Source organism: Meriones unguiculatus, chromosome 3, assembly GCF_030254825.1.
Source record: "Meriones unguiculatus strain TT.TT164.6M chromosome 3, Bangor_MerUng_6.1, whole genome shotgun sequence".
NCBI lineage: Eukaryota > Metazoa > Chordata > Mammalia > Rodentia > Muridae > Meriones > Meriones unguiculatus.
The window spans coordinates 152,478,512-152,503,166 of record NC_083351.1 but is presented as its reverse complement, the minus strand read 5'-3'; positions in this window follow the sequence as shown (position 1 = coordinate 152,503,166).

Here is a 24,655-nt window from a genome sequence, read left to right as displayed (position 1 = left end):
ATTTGTATATTTTCTAGAATATACTATTAAGATTTTGACTTTGTTTCTTCTGTGTGAGAAGCATAATAATCACCACTGAGTTGTAATCACCAAATAATGAATTATTAATCTATACTTTCAAGAAGTATAATTACGTAAATTTTAGTAATAGTTCCTTGGATGATTAACTTAATTCAATACATAATACTATCAGGATTTTTTTCTTTAGGTTTATGAATGTTTAATTGTTTTCTTCCTTCTTGGTATTTCATTTTGCAGTATTGATCAAAAATGGATTCTATTTTATACTTTCTTTAAAAAAATCCTCCAAATTACTGATTCTGTCATGTTTTTCCTAATAATCATGCATTAGAACATTAGACTCTTGTAGAGATTTAAAAGCAGGAAAGAGGAGGGAGGGTGGGATTGGGAGGGGAGGAGGGAGGGACCTATGGGGGGATACAAAATGAATAAAGTGTAATTAATACAAAATTTTAAAAAAGCAGGTATAACAGTGACTCCACACACATTTCTATGATTAGAGAAAGACTACACGAACATGTCAAGTCACATCAGGACTTTGGGCATTCTTCTCTTTTGGCCTGGAGAGGCGACCCTGCCAGGGGAAAGTGATGGAAGGGCAGGCAACAGAGAACAAGTTAGAGAATGCCTCCACCCCTTTCTAGGGGACCCTCATGTTGGCTAAGCTATCTAATGTGAATGATTTTTGTATTTGTAGCTTGTGTCTTACAAACCTGAATTCAGTGATTTCTTGGATTTATCTACTTGTTCCACAATATTATCCATATAGTCCATTATATTAAGTACTAATAAAAGTATTTTACAGCTTCCAAAAAAAAAAAAAAGAAGAAGAAGAAGTCGTGAAGGTTAATCTTGTGTAAGACAATAAGTTCACGATTTTTCAAGTAATTATTGCTCCCCCAAACATTTTCTCTATAGTTTAACAAGAATAGTTAATAAGTTTAATAAGATGACTTCACTTGACATCTTATTAAATAAACTTTAAGATCTGCCTACAAAAAGGAATTATGTTACTAATCTGATAACAGTGAAATTAGGAATCAATCAATGACCTTAATCATTTGGATAAATTGTCAACACTGAGAACCTTTGTAGTACTGGATGATGAAACGAGTGTTTGGATAACAAAGAAGTGAATATAAATATCTCTGCATAAGCAATTTGCTTTTTCAGTATTGTAGGAAAGTTTTATTTTAATATTGTAAATTTTTGTGTTTACTTTTAATCTTTTCATCACATGTCTCAGTTCCTAGACCTTTCATTAATGGGCCTCTCAACCTCCTTTCTTCCTTTTCCTCTTCATGCATATATTCTTAATATTTTTAGCAATGTTTTTCCAAATTAAATATGTATCTCAAAAATAATACCAGTTTGATAGAAATGGATTTTTAAGTCTGGAATTTAAAAGACTAAGTTTACTTTCTAAAATGCTGAGCATTAAAAGTTAGCTGTGGTGGCTCAATGCAAGCATTTATTAAGCCTATCTCCGTATGCTCACATAATAAGACTATTGAAAAAACTACCTTGTACTACAGTCCATACTCAAGAAGTGATCCATTGATTAGTTTAGAATGGTTCATAATGTGTAAATTAATAAAATGTAAAAAGAAAATGTAAGCATGTATTTCCACGGTTATCATCCTATTTACCTTATTTTTATTCTTTACTCCAATGATCTCTCTAAAACAATGTTTTTTGGTTTTTCTTTTTTTCTTGCTTTTCCTTTCTGGAGTATGGGTACAATAGTGAATGAGATACATAGGGTCTCCTTTCTTTTCAAAAAGAGCCTTCCTCTCTTGTGACTCTCTTAAAACACACTCAGAAATTCCTCAAATTGTGAGAGATACTTTCTCTTCTTGATTTTAGTCCATGAAAAATCCTTACTTCTTACATTGATCAGCTCATCTACAAGGTCCTGCCATTTAGCTTCCTGATATTACCACTCTCTACTGATTTCTTCCATTGGTGTCATGGGCCTGTGTCACTACACTTTCATACAGTCTTAAAACCCTGCTACAACCTGATATTTTTCCCACTCGCCTTGAAGTTCTCAGAAGCTGAATTTTCTGTATGACATTTGATTTTTGGTATCTTACATTCTTTGTTTAACGCATTTCGGTTCTCCTTTCAGAGATTAGCAAAGTCTATTCCTGATGTCCAGGTTTTATTTTCAGGGGTTTGAACCTTTGCAAACAATCTTAACCATAAAACATAGGTAAGTAAATATCTGTGACTTAGAAAAGTTAGTGTCATAATCACAAGTTTTGTAGTAATGGTGACTGCAGAGCTCCAGACTTACATGGTACATTTGAAAAGTTAGGAACTACTAATGTTGATGAGAATGCATTAAGAGTAATCATCCTTGTGATGTCTCCACAGCTCCAATTTATTCCTTAAGCTCCAAATGCTCAGTTTCTGTATTTCCTTCTCCCCACTGAAAGCCCAGTCATGAGTCATTCCTAACAAAACAGCTATGTATAAAATGCAGCCAGTTATGGCTTTATACATTTTAAGAATTCTACTTTTTTAATGACTCCTTCCTTTCTTTTTCTAAAATATTTATTTATTTATTGTTTTATTAATTATACTTTATTCACTTTGTATCCCAGCTGTAGCCTCCTCACTCATCTCTTCCCAGTCCTACCTTCCCTCCCTCTCCTCCCATGCTCTTCCCCCAGTCCACTGATAGGGAGGTCCTCCTCCCCTTCCACCTGATCCTGGTCTAACAGGTCTTATCAGGATTGGATGCATTGTCTTCCTCTGTGACCTAAAAAGGCTACACACACACCCTCAGCAGGAAGTGATCAAAGAGCAGGCCACTGGGTTTATGTCAGAGACAGTCCCTGTTCCCATTACTAGAGCACCCACTTGGACATTGAGCTGCCATGGGCTATATCTGTGCAGGGTTCTAGGTTATCTCCACGAATGGTCCTTTGTTGGAGTATCAATCTCAGAAAAGACCCCTGTACCCAGATATTTTTTTTTCCTTATGGAGCTCTTGTCTCCTCCAGATCTTTCTATCTCTCCCTTCTTTTATAAGATTCCCTGCATTCTGCCCAAAGTTTGGCTATGAGTCTCAACCTCTGCTTTTTTCCATTGAAGTATAGAGTCTTTCAGAATCCTTCTATGGTACTCTCCTGTCCTGCCCCACCCCCTTTTTTCTCTCTACTGATGTCCATCCTCTTTGCCTTTCTGAATGAGGATTGAGCATCTTACCCAGGATCCTCCTTCTTGCTTAGTTTCTGTAAGTGTACATATTTTAGTATGTTTATCCTATATTATATATCTAATATCCACCTATAAGTGAGTATATACAATGTGTGTATTTTTTTTGAGTCTGGGATACCTTATTCAGGATGATTTTTCTAGTTCCCATCATTTGCCTGCAAGTTTCACAGAAAGGGAGAAGTCAAAGTATCACTATTTGCAGATGTTATGATAGTATATTTGAGTGATCCGAAAAATTCTACCAGGGAACTCCTACATCTAATAAACACCATCAGCAAAGTAGCTGGATACAAAATAAACTCAAAAGAAATCAGTAGCCCTCCTGATACAAAAACCAAATGGGTTGAGAAAGAAATTATGGAAACAACATCCTTCACATTAGCCACAAAAGACATAAAGTACCTTAGTGTGACCCTAACCAAGAAAGCCAAAGTCTTATATGAAAAAACTTCCAGTCTTTGAAGAAAGAAATAGAAGAAGATATCAGAAGATGGAAAGAGCTCCCATGCTCATGGGTTGGTAGGATTAACATAGTAAAAATAGCCATCTTACCAAAAGCTATCTACAGATTCAATGCAATTCCCATCAAATTACCAACACAATTGTTTACAGACCTTGAAAGAAAAATTCTCAACTTCATATGGAATAACAAGAAACTCAAAATTGCTAAAACAATACATCATAATAAAAGATCTTCTGGAGGTATCTCCATCCTCAACTCAAGCTGTACTATAGATAGAGCAACAGTAATGAAAACTGCATGGTGATAGCAAACAAACAGGATTATGGATCAATAGAATCGAATAGAAGATGCTGAAACCCACACACTTATGGACTCTGATTTTTGACAAAGATGCCAAAACCATACAATGGAAAAAAAGATAGCATCTTCATCAAATGGTACTGATCTAACTGGATATCTACATGTAGAAAAATACAAATAGATCCATACTAATTACCCTGCACAAAGTCCAAGTGCATCAAAGACCTCAATATAAAACCAGACACACTAAACCTAGTTAGTTAGAAGAAAAAGTAGGGAAGAGCCTTAAACTCATTGGCACAAGAGACAACTTCCTGAACAAAACACCAACAGCACAGGCTCCAAGATCAACAATCAACAAATGGGACCTTATGAAACTGAAAAGTTTCTCTAAAGCAGAGGACACTGTTTTTAGAACAAAACGAGAGATACAGATTGGGAAAGGATCTTCACTAATCCTATATCTGACAAAGTGCTAATATCCAGAATATATAAATAACTCAAGAAGTTTAAAAGCAGCAGATCAAGTAATCCATTTAAAAAATGAGGTACAGATTTAAACAGATTTCACAATAGAGGAATATTAAATGACCGAGAAACACTTAAAGAAATGTTCAATGTTCTTAGTCATCAGGGAATTGCAAATCAAATCGACCTTGAGATTTCACCTTACACCCATCAGAATGGCTAAAATAAAAAACTCAAGTGACAACACATGCTGCAGAGGATATGGAGAAAGAGGAACCCCTTCCATTGCTGGTGGGAATGTAAACTTGTACAACCACTTTGGAAATCAATCTGGCACCTTCTCAGTCAGTTATGAATAGTGCTACCTCAAGATCCAGCTACACCACTCCTAGGCATATATCCAAAAGAGGCCGAAGTATACAACAAGGACATTTGCTCAACCATGTTTGTAGCAGCTTTATTTGTAACAGCCAGAAGCTGGAAAGAACCCAGATGTCCCTCAGTTGAGGAATGGATATAGAAATTGTGGTACATTTACACAATGGAGTACTACTCAGCAATTAAAAACAAGGAAATCTTCCTTTCATATTCATTGCCTATTTAGACTAAAAAAATGCACATTCAATATAAAAAATTAGTCAATAGATGGCACGACTTTTCCAAAACAGAAATAATCACAAGGAGTTGTGTATTCTTGATTATTACCATATGGAAAGAAAATTGCAGCTGGGTACCTCACAAGAGTGTCCATGTCTGTGACTTAGTATCACAGAAGGAGAGCTTGTTGCTAGAATATGACTTGTGTTCTCGGTGGGAAAGATCTTCTAATTAAATAACATATGGGCCTCTATTTATAGGAGCGTTCTAAAGGACATTGATGTCAGTACATTTTGGCGTTGAAACAGTTTCTATAAATGTAGCAAGAAATGTTTTTACATCTAAGGTAAGCACAATAAGATTTATGTGATTTGATATAAATATATATACAGTGTCTCTTCTTTAATTATCATTAGTTACAAATATTGTTGGACTACAAGTTATTTGCCTTGCAAATGAACAAAGTCACTTGGAATTAACTGACAGGCACTGTTCATGTACCAAATTTGACCACCTGCTGAAGGACATGTATTTATAGCATAGAACTGATGCCTTATTGAAATACAGTGTGCAGGGAAAGCAAATAAAAGTTTTGGTTGCAAACTTTTATTGTCATAAAAGATGAAATAAGACACAAAAATCAAAATGAATTATTTTAATTATCTAATGAGTAACATTATGATACTGACAATAAAACCATTTTTATCTGAATAAAATCAATGTTGAAGCTATTAAGATTTCAAGATAGTCATAATTATCGATACACAGGGATAAATAATAGTGGACTTCGAATGTTTAATGAACTACTTTGAAAAATTTATAAATTTTGACCTCAAAAGCCTCAAGTTAATTTGAATAATATATTTTATATGGTGCTATAAAAATTTCTCCAAGCTCATGCTGTTCCCCTCTCCTAGGCCTACAACCACTCTTCTGAGGAACTCTTGTTCTGCATATTCAGGAACATATGAAGTTTTTGGTAGTTTTCTCAAAACTGAAATGTCAAACCATACCTTTAAGCCTCTGGAGAAGAATTCATTAATATCTAAAATGGCACCTTCTGTATCTCTACATACTCATGACATTTAATCTATTTAAAAATATCTAAAAATGTGTGTGTATGTGTATATGTTTATGTGTGTGTGTCTGTGTGTGTGTGTCTTTTCTTCTTCCATCTCATAAGTTGTGTGTGATCGAGTTTGTGGATAAACTATGAAAAGGATATATCAATGTCAGTCTACACTGATAGGTACACATATACACATATTCTGTGTCTGTGTCTGTCTCTATGTCTCTCTGTCTTCTCTGTCTCTCTCCCTTTTATTCTCTCTCTCTCTCTCTCTGTGTTCACTTCCATAGGAAGATGGTACATAAATAGGGATGCCTACTGACAAAGAAGAATATGAAATTTCTTTTTGTCACCACAGAATACAAGTTGAAACCCTTGAGTTACTGAATTCTAATTTTTTTATTACTATTTTTGTTTGGGTCTTGTTTCATTCCAGATAACAACACTGCACATAAGTAAAGTAGTTTCAGGACTGAAACCTCTACCCCTGTGAGAAGCAACTTTAGCAACTACATTCTGTAGTTATAATTTTTCTCAATTTCTTTATTTTTATTTTATGTGCATCTCTTTGACTGCTTGTGTGTATGTGTAAAGAAGATGCCCTGGAACTGGGGTTACAGACAGTTGGCAGCTGCCATGCTGAGAATTGAACCCATGTTCTTTGCAAGAGCAGCCAGTGCTCTAGACCACTGAGCCATCTCTCGAGTCTGTTCCCTTTACATTTTCTTGTATTTTTGAATTCAAAAGCACCAATAGGAACTCTAAAGATTTAAGTCAATCTTTATTGTTATATACGTTATTTTAGATGCGATTTCTGATGACAAAATCAAGTTTTTTTTTATATTGTCTGCATTCTTCCTGACATTTTTTAACGACTGTTTTAGTAAATGCATAAATAAATTCTGTTTATGTACAGCAAAGAATTTTCAACATACACACATGTATACAATGAAGAAACTATGGAATCAGAATCAAAGAAAATATATTTACCACAGTAAATTAGCTTAGATATTATTTTGGTGAAATAATTTTTTATTCATTATAATAAAGATTTCATTCATAATTTTACTTCTTAGGCAAAGACATTTGCATTAATTTTGGTAAAATAATACCAAACAAGATCTTTCAGTTTTCTTTTAGCAAAATGAATTTTAGACTTTTTTCTGAGGTGCCTTCCTGCTTCTAGTCTTGTTTTCTTTTCTTCTTCCTTTTCTTCTTCCTCAATGGATTTGTTATCACTTTTATCTACCTTCTGAATTCCTCTCTCTTGTTCTCTCATTTTTTATCATATAGCTGTATATTTATTAAAGTGTCATTTGTTAAATTTGTTAAGAGCAAACAGAACCATTTCTTAAGTTATATTATTTTGCTTCTCTGAAAAAGTTAACTGCACTTGAGTGTCTATTTATGTAGTCTCAATTAAATCTTTTTATCTATATCCACACTTTTATTAATAATTTATTGTATTTGTGAAGCTTTATGATAAGCATTTTTATGGATTGATTTTGTTTTTTAAATACTTTTTATTATTTTTTACATTAATCACAGGTTATTTACTTTGTATCCCAGCCATAGCCCCCTTCCTTATTCCCTCCCAATCTCATCTCTCATCTCCTCCCTGCCCCTTTTCAAATCCACTGATAGGGGAGATCTCTTCCCCTTCCATCTGACCTTTGCTTATCAGGTATCTTCATGACTGGCTATAATGTCCTCCTCTGTGGCCTAGCAAGGTTGCTCCTCCCTTGGTGTGTGTGTGTGGAGGAGGTCAAAGAGCCAGCCTTTGAGTTCATGTCAGAAATAGTCCCTGTTCCCCTTACTAGGGAACCCACTTGGATACTGAGCTACCATGGGCTACATCCAAGCAGGGGTTCTAGGTTATATCCATGCATGGCCCTTGGTTGGAGAAACAGGGATCTTTTGATTTTTTTCTTACATTCTTTACACCTTCTCCATGTACTCTTAGTACTCTATGCAAATGTTAGTTTCACAGTTGTTGACTCCTCTATCATACTCAGTCTACAGAGAAAATTATGGCTTTTTTTAAAATTTTTCACTTTATTTGTACAGATACTTTGCTTGCATGTATATCTCTGTGCAAGTTACATGCCCAGTACCCACGGAGGTCAGAGCAGTACACAAATTTACTGGTACTGAAATTGCAGAAGCCTTTGAGCTGCCATATTGGTACTGGGATTTAAACCTGAGTTCTGTATACCTACAGCATAATCTCTTAACTGCTCAGACATCTTTCTAGCTCCTAAGTTAAAAACTAGCTACCTAGTTTTTAGGTAAACACATGCTTATTTTGTTAGATTTATGTTACACTATTAATATATTAATATATTAATGTATTTTTCTATTTCAAATGTTATGTCTTATTATAGGAATATTGGAATATAATAAACTAAAATTACCCATTGATTTTTTTTTCTGTCTTTGGACCTTTATAACCAACTTGGAGGTAAGCCTGTGGAGTGATATGTTACCTGGGAAGAATATATCTATTAGCTCACAAAATACCTGTGCAACCTTTTAATCTTAGAGTACTTAAGATAAGTTATACACTTCTTTCTTATGTAAAAAATGTTTGCTTTGACAGATTAAAACAGATCACGTAATAAGACTAAAATTGTTATATAATTACACTTGTTTATTGATATGCTAATAAAATCAATTTGATTTGGTTATTAAAGGGCAGGAGGAAATAAACTGATATTAAAACACAGTGATGCAACACTCCAAAATACAAAAAGAGCAGGCTAGAACCAAATTAAAATATGGTCACATGGTATTTATTAATGTGTACTCAGAGAATAATAAATTATATCTGGATAGTTCCTTTTGTAATTTGATATCATTCAGATAAAAACAACTAGACTAAATCTAAGAAGTCTGATAAACAGAATGGCTTAAAATAATGATGACATGAGTATTTTTTCCAAGGACAGTTTGTATAGCTTTCCACAGTGATTGCTCCAATAGTATTAAGTTCTAAATCACTCTAAATTGAATGAAAAAAGTATTTAATAATTTTATTTGAATTGAAGACAAAGTAAGTGACTGCTTTTAATATATTTGAAGCTACTAGACTAAAATATTAACTTACATAATTATATATGAATGTATATTTATATATCTTTCATATATTTTATTTATAATATGTATTTTTGTTTAATATATAACATAACAAAAAGCGAAATTATGTGCTTGCAGCATATTCACCACATAGGTAAATTTAATAAAGTAAGTGTGATTTTTGCTGAAATCAACCCAAAATGCAAAATTTTTAAAATGTTTATTGTCATAAAGCATTTGAATGTATTTTTGCATATGCTATTTATATATGTAATTCTTATTTAGTGCCATTAGTGAAAATAATTATAAATTGTAGTGAATGTTTTACTTTGCTTATCTGGTTTCTTATTGCATATTTTATTATTTCTCTTGAAACAGAATATTAAAACTAAAAGGCAATTTATTTGAAGACACAGCATCTTCCAGAGGTCTGTTGCCCTCTTCTGGCTCCACAGGTTGAGACTAGTGCATATACAAACACACACACACAAGTAAAGTGAATATAAATAAATCTTTATAGAAACTCATTTGGCCAACATTTAAATTCTTCTAGTGTCAGTCAAAGATTCAGTTAAATCCACACATAGTAAGATAATTAAGAAGTTAAGTTGTTCTGTAATGATAATTATTCATAATAGTTCATAACTTCAAGAAAAACTCATAACTCTTTACCCTATGAAACAAATTGGGATTCTAAAACCAAATGGATAATTATCTTTCCTTAATTTGAATACCATAGATATATCCAGGCAATTTATAGTTTGTGCTGGTGCCTTTCAACAACTACATGTATGATCATTGGCTTGTAAAAATAATAAAAAAGCAACCTTAATCACTTTATAGACAAAGAAGTAGATATAGGATGATGTCATAATATTGATTCCAATTGCATATTGCATCACATTACATTCAGCAATGTCTCATTTATAGAATCATGATCCACTAAGATGTAGTAATTTTAAAATATCAAACATATCATGAATGACATTGTCTTAAAATAACCTCATAGTGCAATCCATTACACATCCCTACACATTCTGTTGTAAATCTACCTATGCAACTAAATACATAGTTGCAGAGCAATTGTATACAGCATAAAAGCTTGACAAAGACAAAATGTTATAGTTTCCAACTCTTGTACTTAATGTTCTATAATCTTAACTATTGAAATAGAATATAATCATAGTGAAGATTTATATAGAGAAATACATCCTGTTATTCTAACCACAGCATAATAGACCTTGCACATCTCTTGATCACAAGTTTGAGGTGATTTTTTTGTGTTTGTCTGTCTGACTTAACCTCATGCTCTTTTGTTTATTGTGGCTGCTAGGCAGGGAAAATTCAGTGTTAATATGGGCAGCAAAAGGCTGTGCTGATCAGTTGATTAGAAGTGATTAATGACTACAAAGGAAAAGAATCAGTGATGATTATTACTTGTCAATCAAGCATGCCCCATTCTATCGTATCTGCAATCTGTCAAACAAGAACAAAGTGCCATAACATGTTAAATAGCCTGGATAATGTAAGACATAAATGAGAACAAAAAATGGAGAAAGCTCCCTAGGGCTTGTCCAGAAAGTTTTGATGACCTGGAATGAAGCAGAGTCAACACTTAAGAGAGTGGTGTCAGAATAAACTCCTTAAAAGTTTGTGATACTGAATAACATGTCACGAATTCTTTTTTGAGCAAGGTGGGCTGGTCTTGGTCACTTTTCTATTGCTATATCAAAACACCATGGCCACAGCAATTTGAAAAGGATATTGAAAAGGAAAATGAAAAGGGTCCTCAATTACAGAGGGTTAATCTCAGGGAACTCTGTGGTGCAGAACATGACAACAGGAAGCCTGGCTTGCCTCAGAGTAGCAGCTGAGAACTTGCATCTGATCCACAGACATAAGACAGAGAAAAGGTGAGAGCAAAATAAGGATGACCTGGTATTTTGAAATCTCAAATCCCACTCTCCAAACATACCTCTTCCCACAAGGCCACACCTCCTAATCCTTGCCAAACTGTTCCAATAGCTGTGGACCAAGTTTTCAAAGATATGAGTCTGTGTTCGCTGTTTTTAGTCAAACCACCAAAAGGGGTTCATGAAAATTAGATAAGGGATGGGAATGGGGAGAATAATGTAATTATATTTTAGTATAACAAACAAGAAAATCATGAAATTTGCAGGTAAATGGTGGGAACTGGAAAATATCATCCTGAGTGAGGTGTGCCAGAAACAGAAAAACACACCTATTAGTGGATAGTAGACATATAATATAGGCTAAACATACTAAACTCTGTACACCTAAGGAAACTAATCATGAAGGAAGACTCTGGCTAAAATGCTCATTCAGAAAAGCAAAGAAAATGGACATCAGAAGACGGAGAAAGCAGGGAACAGGTCAGGAGCCTGCCACACAAGGCCTCTGAGGGGCTCTGCCCTGCAGGGTATCAAAGCAGATGCTGAGACTTATGGCCAACCTTTGGGCAGAATGCAGGGAATCTTATGAAAGAAGTGGGAAATAGTAAGATCAGGAGATGACAGGAGCTCCACAAGGAAAGCAACAGAACCAAAGAATGTGGGCACAGGGAGGGGCCTTTTCTGAGACTGCTACTCCAACCAAGGACCATTCATGGAGATAACCTAGAATCCCTGCACAGATGTAGCCCATGGTAGTTCAGTATTCAAGTGAGTTCCATAGTAATGGGAGCAGGGACTGTCTCTGACATGAACTGATTGGCCTGCTCTTTGATCACCTCCCTCCTGGGGCAAGAGAGCAGCCTTGCCAGGCCATAGAGGAGGACAGTGCAGCCACTCCTGATGAGACCTGATAGACTAGGATCAGAAGGAAGGAAAGGAATACCTCCCTTATAGAACAATAGTATGCTATGCTGGTTCGTGGCCAAGGAAAAATAAACTATGCCATGTAGACTAGGTTATGATTTTAGAGTTGGTATAGGAACATTCTATGATTCACTCACAATATAAAGCTCATCCTAAGACAGTTCATAATATTTTGCCATATGTAAGTGATCTTTATATGTGTTTATTGTAACATTCACTCACTATAAACTGTAAGATCCAGGTATGCATAGGCAATGCCTGTAAATTTGTTAGCTTTTTTTGTCTCTCAGTTATAATTCAATGGCTAGAATATTATATAGAGCTAATGCATTATAATTATATTATTACTATTGGGTAAAAGACTTTGTAAAACCCCAGATTATTTTAACTGAAAAATATAATATTTCCATTAATAATATAAGTTAATATAATCATAAAATATTTCTAGAACTGGGAACAACTGGATTTTAGTTTCAACTTCAACAACTTTTCTTAGAAACATTAACTTTGGCTGCTCACTCCATAATCAGGTTCTTTACACTAGTTTTATGTTGATAGCTAATCCTGAGAAATGCAAGTAAGGCAAAATCTGCATAGTAGAAAGAGTCACTCACAGCAGGAAATTGATTTGTAGATACTTCAGTGTCAGAGCATGAGATTAAGAATGTCACATTATATATGCAACACATGAGCTTTCAATAAAGCACTAGTGAGTGAATTCAATAACTTGATCAATACTCATAATAACACTTAATACAATTAAGAGATTTCTTTAAAAGGAATTTATAATTGCTTTAAAAGCATGTGGTACATGTGAATTATGTTATCAGAGATTTTTACACCCATCTTATAGATATTATTGGGAACATATATGTTAAAATAAATGTATATGGTAAGATATGTATTATGGCATATGATATTTATTAAAGTATTGTGTTTAACGATGAGAAAATGCAAAGGTTCCTTTGCACATATATCACTGAATTTTACAAGGGCTCTAAGAAAGCAATGTTGGGGCCATAAAATAGAGTACTGTAGTCAGTCCCTGTGCTGTAATTTTGTCTGGGTTGAGCTTATATGGGTCTTTTGCATGTTGTCACAAATAATGTGAATTCCCATGTACAGATATCCTGAGGTATATGGAAAACATTGTTTTGTCTATCATCCCTGGGTCTTAAGCTCTTTGCAGTCTCTCTTCCACAGTAATCCCTATGCCTTTGAAGGAGGGCATTTCTTTCACATATTCTTTTTTAGGGCTACACATTCTGCAGCCTCATATACTCTGCACTTTGGATGGTTGTGATCTCTGTGGTAATCACCATCTATTATAAATTGAAGTTCTCAAATGAGAATTGATATATGAGTTAATCTATGGGGATGACAATACATCATTACAACTTGGTTCAATGCTATGTACATTTCACAGATTAACCGTGGTGTAATGTTTGCCTTGTGTTCTATGTCATATCTAGCTACAAATTCTTGGCCTAATAATGGTCAAAGGTATGGATTTTGTCTTATGGGACAGTTTAAATCCATTAAAAAATAGTTGGTTGCTGCTGTGCTTGTGCTTCTATTGAACCAGTGGAAATGTCTTGAAAGACCAGTTGATATTGAAGCTCTCCTGGGTTACAACTGAGTAAGATTGATGATAAGTAGTTTTCAATGCACATTTCTGCACTACGAAACCTATCTGAGAGGGACAGTTTTAGCATTATTTTCATTCTATGATTCAAGTATTCAGGTCTTAGGTAATAGGGTTTGACCATCATCGTATGAAGAATAATTAACAACATTGTCAATAGCTTATAAGGTTTGTGAGTCTATAAGACATCAATTGCCAAAAGTTCCAAAAAAGTAAGACACCCCTGTGTTTTTTGTTACCCTCTATTTTTCAGTGTTCAACAGGGCATTGTCTGCTCTTTTCATTGGGGGTAACTTCTCTCTCCATATATGTTTTTTCTATAATGCATATGAGTGTGTGTGCCTGCATGTGTGTTTCAGACGAATCTATTGTATTAGGTTCCTATATGGCTTTTTTAAAAAAAATATTTAGTATCATCTATCCCTCTCTGTATTTCTTTCTCGATTCCATCAACCACTACTACTTCATACTTTCTGTTTCATTTGTCTCCTTTAGCCCTGTGTAAAACTGTTTCATTTCCTCCCTTGAAAACTGGCCCCTTCCACAATCCTGTGCCTAATTTTCTGACCTCTTCATTTATTCCAAATGTCATACACATATCTGAAGTCTTAAAACTACCATCTACAAGAAAGAAAATATGGCGTGGTTTTCTTGCTGGGTCTGACTTATCTCACCCAGAATAACTCTTTCCAGCTACATCCATTCACCTATAATTTCATAATTTTGTTTTTCTCAACATCTGAGTAACACTCCATTATGTAAGTATATCACATTTTATTATTCATTCAGCAAATATGGGCATTTGCTACATTTCTATTTCTCAGCTATTGTTAATAGAAGAGCAATGGATACAGATCAACACTGGTTTCTCTAGAATAGGATGCAGAATCTTTTGGTTATATTCCTGAACAATAGCATAACTATTATTTCAATTTCTAGCTTGTACCCTGAAGTTCAGTGAATAAAATTTCCCATTTACCATATCCAAGCCTGCAATTTTTGCCATTTGTGATTTTGGTATAAGCTGCTGGCACTCAAAAGATAAAATCTCAAACTGACATTAATTTTCATTTCCTGATGATCAAAGATGTTGCTATTTAAATTTTGTAACTGTTTGAAACATGATCATATAGCATATAGCTGACAGTTCTTTGTTGTTATTCAGCTGAGTAAATGCACTATCACTGAAAGAAAATACCATTTTTTTTTTCTGGATTGAACAAGTTGTTGATCTTTTAAATTTACTTATAAATTAAAATGTAAAACTGTATATATTTGACCTAGAAATTAAAATGCGTTTAAATATGTGTAGCTCATGGAATTGTTATATCTTATTAAAATACATTATCTAAGATACTTAAAACATTTCATAATTTTATCATAAAAACATTTCTCACTTTTAAATCAGTTTTCAAGAATAGAACACATCATTACCAATGAGAATCATGGTGCTGAACAATAAATGTCTGGGATTTATTCACATCTTGCAAGGCTTGTCTATCCTTGACACACATCACTGCTATTCTAAACCTAATCTCTTCCAGGTACTACTATCCATTTTTCTATTTCTATATCCTTGACATCTACCTTCACAGATTTCATATATAAATGAGAGCATCTAGTCAGTTTTTTTCACTGAGTGACATCTTCTCTTCTTTTGATGTTTTTCAAATTCTATTATTTACAATTTATTCACTTTGTATCTCTGCTGTAGCTCCCTCCCTCACCTCCTCCTGGTCCTATCCTCCCTCATTTCCTCAAGGTCCCAAACTTCCTTCCTCTTTCTACACTATCCCTCTTCCCTAGTCCACTGACAGGGGAAGCCCTCTTCCCCTACTGTCTGACGTTAGCCTTTTCTAAGTTGTTTGAGGTCATTACAAAGCACAGTTTTTCCTTTCTGGCCAAATAGTATTACAGTTTGAACATATGACACACTTTTTTGAAAGATTGCTATATAAATGTAGTTTATATCTTGAATACCACGCCACAATGAAGATAGAGTAGCGATATCTCTTTTAAAATTTATTTGCTCAGATTTCCTGAGACTGATATTCCAACCAAGGACTATGCATGGAGATAACCTAAGACCCCTGCACACATGTAGCCCATGGCAGTTCAGTATCCAAGTGGGTTCCATTGTAATAGGAACAGGGACTATCTGTGACATGAACTGATTGGCCTGCTCTTTAATTACCTTCCCCTGAGGGGGAAGCAGCATTATCAGGCCACAGAAGAAGACAAGGCAGCCACTCCTGATGAGACCTAATTGACTAGTATCAGAAGGAAGGAAAAGAAGTCCTCCCCTATCAGTGGACTTGGGGAGGGGCATGCAGAGGGAGGAGGAAGGGAGGGATTGGGATGGGAGGAGGGAGAGAACCACAGGAGGGATACAAAGTGAATAAAGTGTAATTAATAAAGAAAAAAAAAGATTAAAAATTTTATCTGAATAGATTTCAACTAACACAATAATTAAATCAAACTTATTCTGCAATTAGTTTTTGCAGAAATTTCATACCATTTTTCATTATGGCTACAATAATTTGATACTCATCAACACTAAGAAATTACTCTAGTTTCTCCAGTTTCTGCTTTTGTTATATTTTTATAGTGACATGCATACTTGAATGACACAATACCTCATTAAGGATTTTATTGAACTTTTCTATCATTACTGATGTTGAACATTTTGTCACAGATATGCTGAACATCTGTATATATTTTTAGAAATGTCCATTTTTGTCTTTTATACATTTTTAATTGTGCTGCTTACTTGTCATTATGCCAAATTTGAGTTTCTCTTATATTTTGAATGTTAATACCTCATGATATACAGGACAGGAAGGAGCCTACCACAGATGACCTCTGACAGACTTCACCCCCCAGGGGACGGAAGCAGATACAGAGACCCACACCCAAACACTGGGCAGAGTTCAGAGAGTCTTATGGAAGAAGGGGGAGGATAGAAGGACCCGGAGGGGACATGGACTCCTAATAACAGAGCCAAAAACCCTGGCTCCAGGGAAGAGTGCAGAGACTGATCCATCAATGAAGGACCATGCATGGAGAGGACCTAGACCTAGTTCAGATGTAGACCATAGGCAGCTCAGTCTCCAAGTGAGTCCCCTAATAAGGAAAGCAAGCACAGTTTCTGATCACTTCCCCCTGTCTGGGCAGCCTTACTGGGCCACAGAGGAAGATGATCCAGCCAGCCCTGATGAAACTTGATAGGGTAGAGTCAGAAAGTAGGGGAGGAGGACTCAGCCTTTCCAATGAACTAGGTCAGGGAGATAGGGGTCAAGCAGGGGAGAGGGTGGGGCAGGGAGGAGACGAGGGAGGGTACTACATTCGGATACAAAGTGAATAAATTGTAAACACATAATAAAATAAAAATTAAAATAAAACCTCATGATATATGTAATTTGCAAATATCTCTCCCACCAACTTCAGCATCTTTGTCCATAAGGTTCAACAAAAGAGATTTCTTTTGATATTCAGGTACCTTTGTATTTGATGGTTTTATATTTGCTTTTCTTGCTTTATTTGCTTATCCATTTGTGGTAAGTTTGGAAAATAATCAACACACACCCCCATCAGCTTCATTGGAATTTTCATGTATTTTCTTTTAGTAGTTTCACAATCTATAGTATTACATTTAAGATTTTAATTGAGATAAGTTTATTTCATATGTGACGAATTAGGGCCTTTTATTTATTTTCTTGTGTTATTAAGTTTTTCAAAAACTATTTTTGGGATATATAATCATTTTATCAGTTCATTAAAACATCTTTGTTAAAAGTCGTGTGTGTGTGTGTGTGTGTGTGTCTATGTGTAGATATGAATGTATATACAGCTTTACTCATGAGGTCTGTGTTCTGTTCTTTTTTTCTTTTATTTCAATTTTTACAGTACATTTCTCTGTCTTGTGCCTTTCTAAGTGTCTGTTTAAAGCCTGTAGGTGGCCATTCTTTGGACCTCACTGCATGTTGATCTAACGTGGCACAAGTAAGAGACTTACTTAACTAATTGTCATGGTTGTATACTCTGCCTCGTCTTCTTCATTACATTGGTTTTCAAATCTCTGTCTCTTCCATTTTAGAATACTTGTGGCCTCCTACTTGAAACCGTTTGGTCTAATTTTCTGTGTTTACACTCATACATATTTTTATCTTTTATTTCAGTCATTAATTTATTCAGTGAGTTTTTATATAATTACATATAGGTTTCTTTTTAATTATTTTTAATTTAAATTTTATTTATTTATTTATTTATTACAATTTATTCACTTTGTATCCCTACTGCAGCCCCCTCCCTCATCTCTTCCCAATTCCACCCTTCCTCCCTCTTCCCATGTCCCTTCTCCAGTCCACTGATAGGGGAGAACCTCCTTCCCTTCCAACTGACCCTGCTTATCAGGTCTCATCAGGACTGACTTTCATTGTCTTCTTCTGTGACCTGGTAAGGCTGCTCCCCACTCAGGAGGAGGTGATCAAAGAGCCAGTGATGCTCCAATGTTATAAAGAGTTATGAGTGACTGTCTCTGTCAATTTTAATATTTGGAAGCTTCTAACATGGACTTTCTATTTACTCTAAAAACTAATTTTATTCCTTCTCAAGTCTCTGATGGGGTTGAAGACCAAATAGTGCCACATTTAAACTTAAGTTGTTTAGAAGTTAAGAAATGCTTTCTTATAGGTAATACCAATAAGGATAAACGTTAATTTAGGTATAGAACTCTAAACTTGTGTAGATAGATAGTATAATCAGATACTTTCTCCTAAGTTGCTAAATAGACATGGACAGGACATTGCACATGTAGATTTTTACCTATCAGCTTTCATAATTTCATAATTATTATTGTATTGAAAAAGAAGGAGCCTTTTATTGGACTTAAAGGGGGAAATGTTGCTATAATGTTCTTTTGGAATATATACACCTTACTCTTGTTCATTCAAATACTGATTTCTTTCCTCCACTCTCTGGTTTCAATAGAGATATTGCATTGTGATTCTTATTCTAAGCATCCCCTGTCTCAATTTTGTGTAAACATGCCAAAATAAAGCAAACAGTCACAATGTTAAGCAATGGAAAGGAAGCAGGAAGAGAGGGAAGAGCCAGAGGACAGGAAGGTGTGGGAGGCAGAGGAGAGGATGGCAGGAGAGAGCTGGGAGTGCAAGGCTGGAGGAGGGGTTTTGGAACAAAGTGGAGAGATGGACTGAACCTAATATATCACTAAAAGTAAGTATAATGTGGGAAATCTAAATGCTAGGAAACTATGAGGGCTTGGAGGTTTAGAATGGAGTTAAGCCCAGCATTGCGTTCTAGGTTAAGAAATAAATCCCACTCTCTGAGTGGTGATTTGGGTATATAGCTAGTTTAGGATTAACAGCAGTGTTACTAAAACAATCATAAATAGTAAATATTAATCACATCAATACAAAATATGGTGCCCAATGTGGGGCTTTACTAAAAGATAATTAATAATAATTATTAATCACCAATAAAACAAGCCAGCCACTGAGTTCATGTCAGAGACAGCCCCTGTTCCTCTTACTAGGAAACCCCCTTGGAAACTGAGGAGCAGCCAATGGGTTTTCTTTCTTTTCTTTTCTTTTCTTTTTTTTTTTTTACAGGGAATAAATATTTTTATTAAAGACATTTAAATATCATCATCAGACCGAGGAAGTGTTTATTGGCAATTAGCATAAATTTAAAGGGCAATAATCTAGTGGGTAATAGAAGAAAACCAATAATCTTAAAATTATATTTAGGTAAGTTAGAAATGCAGTAAAATTCATACCTTCAATTATATAGAAAATAAATTTAAAAAAATCCTGGCATAAAGAAAAATTGAAAATAATAGATAGAGTGAAACCAAAAACTGAGATGGGAAGAAAATTAGAAAATAGAAAAAGACAAACTTGACAATAATATTGGTAACCAAAAGTCAAAGATAACTTTCAAACTTATTAAAAACATAAAGCAACCAAATGTTATACAAGGACATATATGTATATAAATATATATGCATATATATACATGTATGCACATAAATTTACACATGCATTTTCTTTTTTTTTGAATTTTATTTTTTTCTTATCAGTTACATTTTATTAACTCTGTATCCCAGCCGTGTCCCGATCCCTCATTCCCTCCCAGTCCCTCCCTCCCTCCCTCATCTCCACCGTGCCCCTTTCCAAGTCCACTGATGGGGGGGACCTTCTCCCCATTCATCTGATCCTGTTTTATCAAGTATCTTCAGGACTGGCTGCAAAGCCCTCCTCTGTGGCCTAACAGGACTGCTCCTCCCTTCGGGGGTGGGGAGGCCAAAGAGCCATTCATTGAGTTCCTGTTAGAAATAGTACTTGTTCCCCTCACTTTGGGAAACTAATAGGACACCGTCATCAAAACAAAACGACTGCCTACAGATTGGGAAAGCCAATGGGTTTTCTTTGAACAGGGGGTCAAGGCCCACTCCATTCATGGTCCTTGGTTGGAGTATCAGTCTCTGCAGGCCTCCTGGGCCCAGGTATTTTGGCTCTCTTGTTCTCTTTATGGAGTTTCTGTCCCTTCCAGGTCTTGCTATCTTCTTTTTCTTCCATATGAATTCCAGTACTCTGCTAAAAGTTCGGCTACAACGAGAGATTGGTGACAAACATCTCTGCCTCACTCTATATTATTAACTTGAGGTCTAATTTGTTTATTCAAAATGGACTTACAATAGTGTCTACAGATTTTAGACACCATTATAAGCCCACTTGCCAGCTTTGATTGTGTCATAGGACACCCCTGAGAACTGCTCCAGAGGTTGTCATCCTGCAACTGTACACATTGTAATCACCTGCTAGATGTCTACTTGTGTGATGGTAGAACTATAGGAAACAAAATAATTTATTTCAGTAATTAAAGCTTAGTCATTCATTTTCTCTGTTTCCTTTGGCTCGGATATTCTTAAATTCGTAAATTATTCCAAAAATATTTTTTTAAAAATTTTGTGCCTCATTCCATTTTTCTTTCTATTATTAGGTGGCTCAAGGAGGCTAATGGACCTTAGCAGGGAGGGAATCACTCCACCTAAGGCTTTGGTAAAATCCTGTCCTCTTATGTAGTAATTTCTTCTTTATTGAGAAAACCTTAGTGATTATCTGTGCTCTTTCTGCCAGAGTAGCAATAGGATCATTTCTCAGATGGTCAATGTAAACCCTTCCTCAAACCTCTGAAATATCTGCTTATTTGCTTATAAAAGACACACAGGAAAGCAGGCCTCAACTATGATGGTTAGGATATATTTATCTCAACACTTACCACTGTGATTTCCCTGACAACTATAGTTCTCCAACCTTTCTGGACAAGGGTGAAGACTTTTCTTGTGTTTGTTATAAAGATTAAAGTAAAATTCCTTAAGCTTTTTTTTTAAAGCTAAGAATGGATTCTCATCACAGGGATTAATTTATATTAATATGTTCATATTTTATTTAAAATTCATTTTATAGAAAAAAACAAACACCAATATATATCATATCGTTCTCTGTGCTTCAAAATTTTTTTGCAAAAAATATCAAATATGATTTGATATTCCTTGTTTTAATCTTTTTTATTTCCAATAGACAACATATAGTAAGATTTATGACCAAACACTATCATTTTCTTGTTATATAGCAATACTAACATGAGCTATGTGTTCACAAAAATTATCTTAGGTCAGTAAGGGATTCTGTAATTGGGTTTGCTAAAAATTGCAGAATATGATGTGTAAAGGCCCATTTCCTGCAGCACCTTGCAGGAAAGTGAACATAAAGAATTCAGGTGTCACTGTGCTGGTTGACATGACTCCCACAGGATATCAGGTGCCTTGTACCTGACAGGTAACCATCTTTCAAACAGACTCCAACAAGAGTATGTTTTTGGATTTAAACAAAATTGTCAAAAAAAATTTTGAGTTTCCAATTCTTGCTAGTAACACTCTGCTCTCATATGTTGACAGGGTTTTTCAGCCCATCTATATAGCTAGTAAGTTCATAAAGAAAATTTCTTTTTGAAATTAAATTTTTATTTATTTTTTATTAATTACAGTTTATTTACTTTGTATTCCAACTGTAGCCCGCTCCCTCATTCCCTCCCAAAACCCACCCTCACTCCCTCATTTCCTCCCTGCCCCTCTCTAAGTACACTGATAGAGGAGGTCCTCCTCCCCTTCTATCTGACCTATTATGAGCTTTCATAATTTCCATTAAATAAGTCACTGTTCTGTTCTTTATATATTGGCCAGTCTTTATATTGGCCAGCATTATACAAATTAAACATAGCAATAATTATGTAGCAAAGAAGAAAGAAAACATGAAGTGATTCTATACCTAATTTTTATTTTTTTTTTATTTATCATAGTTTATTTACTCTGTAACCCACCTGTAGCTCTCTCCCTCCTCCCCTCCCAAACCTACCCTTTCTCTCTCTTCTCCACCCCTCCCCAGTCCACTGATAGGGGAGGTCTTCCTCCCCTTCCTTCTAATCCTAGTCTATCAGATCTCATCAGAGGTGGCTGCATTGTCTTCCTCTGTGGCCTGGTAAGGCTGCTCCCCCCTCAGGGAGGTGATCAAAGAGCAGACCAATCAGTTCAGGACAGAGCCAGTCCCTGTTTCCATTACTATGGAACCCACTTGGACACTGAGCTGCCATGGGCTCCATCTGTGCAGGGGTTCTAGGTTATCTCCATGCATGGTTCTTGATTTGAGTATCATCTCAGAAAAGACCCCCATGCCCAGATTTTTTGGTTCTGTTGCTCTCCTTGTGGAACTACTGACCTCTCCAGGTGTTACTATTTCCCACACCTTTTATAAGATTTCCTGCACTCTGCCCAAAGTTTGGCTATAGGTCTCAGCATCTGCTTTGATACCCTGCAGGGCAGACCTAAATTTTCATGCCAAGGAAAGCTTTTAGTTTTAAATACTTCAGGTGTTGTTAAAGAGCCTTGTTAAAATGTAATGCGTACATCGTTTAATAACTTGACTTAAACTTTATAATTCTGTGGGATTTGGGTGCATTCAGATGGTTTCACATCGATAACATAGTGTAGTTCAAAATCTTATCATTACCCTCCTCAAATTTTCTAAAGAAATCATTAGCTAATCTCTCTCTTTTTTTGTTGTTCCTCTATCTTTTTATTTTTTTATTCAGGTTTCTACTTCAAGCACCTTTCTTTTTTGAATTAAATTTTTATTTTTTAAATATTAGTTACAGTTTATTGACTCTGTATCCCACCTCTAGCCTGCTCCCTCATTCCCTCCCAATCTCACCCTCTCTCCCTCATCTCCTCCATGCCCCTTTCCAAGTCCACTGATAGGGTAAGCTAGGGTCATTAGCTAATCTCAACTGTTCCTCTCTCACCTTTAGTCCTAAGCAAACACCAACTTAGTGTCTATTTTTTCTGTTATTAATTTTTCATAAAGATAAAAATCCCACTGTGTGCTTACCTTTGTCACTGGCTTTTCTTGTTTTTATTTCTGTTTTTAAGAATTATCTTAATATGCAAGATTAGAGTCTCACAACAGTGTGATGCAGCCATGATCATTCAGGCCTTTACAGCCATTGAAGCAGGACATTCTCCCCAAGCATGGTTGGATACCATAAAAAGCTAAAATGATACGCTTAGGATGCGAGGCTAAGCACTGCACTCAGGGTCAGCAGCTTTCGACCCAGAGAAAAGCATGTCTGATTGCATGCGGGTTGATGCCCCAGGTCCCGCCTCTGAGAAAAAGGTATGGGACGGGTCTGATGCTCTTTGGGTGGATGACACCTAAATGAACATCAGTACAAAGTCCCAATTTATTTCTAATATCAGAGATCAGACCTCTACTCTTGCCTGATGCGTCTAAAACAAAAAGGGGGAACTGTAGAGAGCTGCGGAATGCTATGCCTTAAAGATGGAGCTGGTTTCCGCCTTCCACCTTCCCGATGGTGAGTGCTCTCTGTCATGAACAATTCCACATTTGGCTAAGGCTGAGGATATGGCTTGCTTCCATGTATGTGGACCTATCTGCATTGCACACGTGGCACGCCTGGGTTGGCTACCCAGAGGCTATTTAAGCTGTGGGCTGGCTTTCCCCGGGGTCCGAGGATTTTTCAAGGTTCCTGAATAAACTTCATTGAAAAAAAAAAAAAAAGAATTATCCATGGTGCCCCATTTTCTCTTATTGTTGAATGATGTTGCAATGTGTGGGTACAGCATATTTTGAAAACTCATTTATCAGATTCTTATTTTTAAGAATTCATATATTATTTTAATGCTTTCTTAAACTTATTCACCCTAAGATTCTTCTCTCAGCCCTCCCTTATCAAAATTTAGCTTCGTGGATGAGGGCTTAAAACTGCACTTAATCTACGAGTGCCAAGATATTTATTCAAATAGCAGTTGGATAGTATGGCCATTTAGCAAATAATAGCAGTAAGTTTACCACTTGGGACTCGCCACTCTCTGCTCATGAGTTTTTGCCCATTTTAAAGTACCAGACATGCATTTTCTTCTGTTAAACAGAATCTCCAACTGCATCATAAAGTGGTTGTTTAATTCCACAATTCAATATCGCATCAATAGTTTGTCAATACTATAATTATTGTACCTTGCAGGCTTCACAAGTTTGTAAGATTGTTGATGGCATGTCTTCTCTAGTAGAATGCATTGAAGCTAGCCAACAGAGAGGAACCTTCCAAGGCTGTAACAGTTTCATTTGCCATGCCCAAAGATCAGGGTGTGTGGTGTCTTCAGCAATACAGACAAGTTATGTTGATCAACTAAAATCAGTGGAAATGCTGAGATATTTCTAATCTAGACTAACACAATTGATTCAGTGGACCATTCTTTATGATACAGTATAATTCAAAATGGATTTAGCCCAATTTCAAAAGTGTATTGATATTCCTGAAGGAAGAAATGGAGGCATACTGAAGAAATTCTGGAT